This window comes from Quercus suber, unplaced genomic scaffold (genome assembly GCF_002906115.3).
Source record: "Quercus suber isolate HL8 unplaced genomic scaffold, Cork oak 2.0 scaffold_749, whole genome shotgun sequence".
NCBI classification, from domain to species: domain Eukaryota; kingdom Viridiplantae; phylum Streptophyta; class Magnoliopsida; order Fagales; family Fagaceae; genus Quercus; species Quercus suber.
The window spans coordinates 167,826-173,537 of NW_027070185.1; the positions used below are offsets into that span (position 1 = coordinate 167,826).

Here is a 5,712-nt window from a genome sequence, read left to right on the forward strand (position 1 = left end):
CAAATCCTAAGTGGCAGATTGTTACTGGTTATTATTGTTGGGGCAAAAAAGTAATCTCAGTGTTAGTTTCAAATTTGAACTAATAACAACTAACCACATGTAATTGTTGTAAAATTGTTGTAGACGTAGCATCTATATATATATATATAATATTTTATATATTAGATTTTAGATAAGGGGGAGACCTCTGAGTTTTTTCAGAAAAGACTTGCTACTCCCTATCCAAATCCGCAAGTGACTAAGCGCGAGATGAGCCATAACATAAGGGGCAAATCTAAATTAATTGTGACTTGAAAATGTAAAGATCAAATTAGTATTTTTACCTAAAATTAAATAACAACAATAACCTCCTATGCTAGTTCCAATCCCAATATATTAACCCATAATTAGCTTGTTAAAAAAAAGTAACGGCACTTAAATAATAATAAAAACTCATCGTATTCTAGCCAAAAAAAGTCCATTATATTCTTTAAAAAAAAAAGTAAAAAAGAAGAAAACAGTTGATAGGCTCATAAAAAAACAATAAAATAACTGTAGGTGAGACCATATTAAGATTTAAAAAAACAACTTTCTCAACCAAAAAAAAAAAAAAAAAAAAAAAAAAAAAATAAAAAAAAAAAAAAAAAAAAAAAAAAAAAAAAAAAAAAAAAAGAACTGAAGAGTTCACGTGGGAGATTACATAAACGCACACCAAAATGGACAAATTATTGAAGATGAAAGTGAAAGATGCGTTATGTTTTCGAGGTTGTAATGTTGTATTCATCATTAGTCAATGTATTTATCATTGGTCAATTTGATTCCCTATTCTTTTAACTTTTTCTCACAAAACAAAAGCAAGAAAACAAAGAGGTTCCCAATTCCACTTATATATTATAGTCATAGGCTACCAATTGCAAAAACCATTCTTGATAAGCCAAATTAATCAAGCAAAAGCTCAAAGGAGATGACCAAATTCGAGGTGGTGTTCATTCCAAGCCCTGGGATCGGGCACCTTGTTCCAGTTGTCGAGTTTGCACACCACCTTATCAATCACGACCCTCGATTTTCTGCCACCATACTCGTCATTACCATGCCTCAAAGACCCATGCTCGACACCTACATTCAATCACGCGCCGCCGCTTCAACCTCCACAAATATCAAATTCATCCACCTCCCTATTGTAGACCCTCCCACACCTGATCAGTTCGAGTCTTCCTTTGGCTACACATGCTTACTCATTGAAAAGCACATACCCCATGTTAAGCAAGCAATTACAAATCTCATGGAAACCGAGTTCAACTCGGACCGACGACTCGTTGGGTTATTCCTAGACATGTTTTGTACTTCCATGATTGTTGTGGCTAATGAGCTTCACATCCCTTGCTACCTTTACTTTCCGTCCCCGGCTACGTTTCTTGGTTTCATGCTTCATCTTCCAATCCTAGACACCCAACTCACCACCGAGTTGTCTGAGTTGGACACTGAGCTGGTTATTCCAGGTTTTCTCAACCCAATTTCTCCAAGCTTGTTGCCTTCTATAGCATTGGAGAAAGAAGGGTACTCTTGGTTCTTGTACCACGGACGCAAGTACTTTGAAACAATGGGTATTGTTATTAATACATTTCATGAGCTTGAGCCTTATGCACTTGACTCGGTATCTATGAGTCAAGTGCCACCAATTTATCCTATTGGGCCTATTCTTGACCTTGTTGGACCTGCGCAATGGCTCCCAGACCAAGCCAACCATGAACGAATCATGAAGTGGCTGGATGAACAACCTCCATCAACGGTGGTATTCTTAAGCTTTGGTAGCAAAGGTGTCTCAGTGAGTCTCAAGTGAGAGAGATTGCATTTGGGCTTGAACTAGCCGAGTTTCGGTTTGTGTGGGCTTTACGTGAGCCACCTAAGGCCGAATTTGCCCTCCCGGATGACTACACGAATCTTGAGAAAGTTTTACCGAATGGGTTTTTAGAGCGAACGGCTGGGATTGGATTGGTGTGTGGATGGGTCTCACAAGTGTCAATCCTAGCTCATAAAGTAATCGGAGGATTCATATCACACTGTGGTTGGAACTCAATTTTGGAAAGTTTGTGGCATGGTATACCAATTGCCACATGGCCAATATATTCTGAGCAACAAATGAATGCCTTTGAGATGGTAAAGGAGTTGGGATTAGCTATTGAGATTAGGTTAGATTATAGGAAGGGTAGTGATTTGGTGTTGGCAAAGGAAGTAGAGAGAGGAATAAAGCATTTGATGGACTGTGATGATGAGGTGAGGAGAAAAGTAAAGGAAATGAGCAAAAAGTGTAGGGTGGCTAAGATGGAAAATGGATCATCATATGCGTCACTAGGAGTACTGATTGAGAAACTAGTGACTTCATAATTCAAATGGGCTCACTTTCTATTTTTATGAAATGAATTGCAATATGTTTTGTATGTATTCACTTTTTAATCTTTAATATAGTCTTCAACTTTTTTTTTAAGAAGAAATATAGTCTCCAACTAAGTTGAAGGACGTTGATTTATTTATATATTTTTCTTTTTACTAGACTATTACTATGAAAATAAAGCTGTGTTACACACACATGCACACTCACTCACACACATAACTTTAATTTATCATTTTTTTTGGGGATAATTTATGTATTTTTTTCTATTCATTATTGGATTTTATTTGGTACTATTTTTATTTTATTTGTATTTAAATTAATTGTGTGAGATCTTTTCCCAGAACACACTATGAGAATCTTTTTAAAATCTCGATCGATATATAGTTCTTTCCCAATGTCGGATTGTCTCTTGTCCAAGTAAATGAATAAAACATCAAATTGGTGAAGACTTAATTGAATGTCAGTGAGTATTTTTAGGTCATTTTCAAAATTGTTATATATATATATATATATAAATTCATAATTGTAGGGCAGGAGGGGAGATTAGGATTTTGGATTGGAAGTATTAAAAGGGGATGATCTGAAAAAGTGAAAAAATGTGTGAAAATATGTGTAATGCTGTTTAAAAACTAAAAATTGTTGTTTAAGTTGCGGTACCAAACACCCCCCTAAGTTGCACAAGTACGAGTATAACACACACGCACATATATATAGATACGAGGATACTATACATCTGGGATATGGAAATTAATTCATATTTATTTTTATTTTGTATATATTTAGACTTTTTTTAAAAGCTACATTTTTAGACATAATTTATGTTTGCTTTAGTTTTTAAAAGTAAACAACAATAACTTTTTTTTTTTTTAAAGATAATTACAACATGCTGCTAACTCGCAGCTCGAACCCTTTCCCCCCCCCAGACCCCCATGGGAAGGTGCCAATTTCAGCTACAAGGCCTTTGTCAAATAACAATAACCTAATATGCTAGCTCCTAACCCAATATATTAACCCATTAATCTACATAATTAGCTCATTAATAAAAGTAGCAACACTTAAATAAAAACCCATCATATTCTAACAAAAAAAAAAAAAAAGGTCCATTATATTCTTAAAATAAAAAATAAATAAAAAAAGAAAGAAAGAAAACAGTTGATAGCCTCCTAAAAAATATATATATATATATAGGCAAACAAGTTCTACTGACGGATGCAATTGATGAGTACTGGGCGACAGCCCTTTTTGAAGAAAATGATGGAAAAAGAAATATTTGTGGAAATAAAAGTGGGGCATTCAAGCCCTTAGAACTTCATTACCATTCCACATTCAAGGAAATACTTGTAGTAACACATGGAATTGAAAATTTCCATTTTCAACTTCTTGGGCATGAATTTCTAGTAGAAATGGATATGTCCTCCTTTCCAAAAATGCTTCAGTTTAAAAAGAAGATTGTCCCTCACCCTCAATTACTCAAATAGACAAATTGGTTTTCATAGTGGTTTTTCAAAGTCAAGCACATTAAACAAAAAGATAACTTGATCACTGATTATCTTTCTAGAAAACCCCCAGCCATTAATAACACAATCATTCCTCTGCCCTTGTGTATTTATCCAATTACATATCCGTCCTCATCCTAAGCCCCGTCTTCCTCAACCCCTATTGATATAACGAATATGATAAAAAGCCTTCCCCCATAAATAAAAGACCAAATTAATAAAAACTTGGACCCTTGAAACCAGATCCAAAAGAATCATCAAAGTCCTCCATAATTACCTTAAGCAAAACCACAACCATTTTCTTGCCATTTATCCTGACCCAGACCAACTATGGAAAACTCCTTTTGCCTTTTAGATGACCAACTAGATTGTCATACATTATCTTTACATGTGGTACTTACTCAATGAGTATTACTTGTGTCTTCATTTTGAACTAGGATTTTATAGACTTGCTTTCCCCAATCAAAATAGACATTTTCAAAAATTCTGGTTTTAAAATTTGAAAAATGATGCTTATAATGGAGATTGGAAGCAGTATTCTAATGTAGATCATCCAAGATTTTGTTACAAAGTCACTATAGGATCCATGATTGTAAAGCTCAATTCAAAAAATGACATCCAACCAGAACGAATCTTTCACGCACTAGAAATTCATTTGCTCACTAACCTAGATGACTCCCTCCATGTACATATGGACACCATCTAGGCATGTTGTCAGAATGCACTTAGAAGGACGGAATCCCTTCATATGGGAACCTTATCCGAAATAGGACTAAGCACTCCAAAATCTTACAAACAACAATGGCCATTTGAAGACAACCTTTTGGAATGCCCAACCCTTTAATTGGTTACCATGACCCTTATTATGATAACCATGACCCAAATGTTGATGTCAACAAAGAATGGTTCCAAGGAAGAGACAAATGGGACTAAGAGTTTCCAACACTTAAAAGAAGAAGAAGAAGAAGAAGAAGAAGAAGAAGAAGAAGAAGAAGAGCTTGAGTGATAGGATTGAATTCAATGGTTTTGTTGTATAGCTGGATTCGAGGTCAGTTAGGCCTCCAAGAATTAAGGAAAGGAAAACATAGAGAGAGAGAAAAGGGAAAGATTGAATTCAGAATACACTTGCTTGATTGATTACCTTACAATAGATTGGTCCCTTATACCTCACCTTACAGCTGTCAATGACCCACAATTCTCTAACTAACTCTAACTGTCTTGCACTATCACTAACTAACCTGTATAGCCATGCCTTAATTGACACTATACCCTACAATTCTAATATACAAGTCTTGAACAGTTTTAGACTTCTTAAACCAACTAGATTAACCTAGTTAATTAGCCAAGTGATTAACTTAGTCAAATTATGCAGTTCTAGGTTATCACACACAAACAATCATATCAAAAATATAAAGCAGCGAAAATATAAAAGACAAAATGATATGATCACCTAGGAAACCACACGGTAAAAACCTGGGGAGGATTTGACCTAGCTATCCTCAAGGTAAACTTGAATCCACTATGCGAAAGAATCGAAGTTCATACAAAAGGATTTACAAGCTCCCCGCTTGACTTCCTAATGCTACCCACCAGTAGAACTTAATGACACGACCACGTGCAAGCTCCGAATCCACGGACTCCTTCTTTCTTGGATTCTCCAATCAGCTACAAGCACCCATGCTTGTTATTCTTTAAGCTCCAATGGCAGTAACCGAGTTGATCATCAAGATGTTGATACTATCTCTACCTTGAAAACCCTAAGCTTTGTGTAAAGGAAAGCTCCTCTAGATCTCACAAGAGATTTACACAAAACAGAAAAGTATGAGCAACAATACAACAAGAGCA

The 5,712-nt window shown here is 35.3% G+C and overlaps 1 pseudogene; it reads left to right on the top strand.

The window, feature by feature from the left end:
• The first annotated feature begins 861 nt into the window (after positions 1-861).
• LOC111993261 (UDP-glycosyltransferase 43-like) lies at positions 862-2,461 on the top strand (annotated as a pseudogene).
• Positions 2,462-5,712: the final 3,251 nt, after the last annotated feature.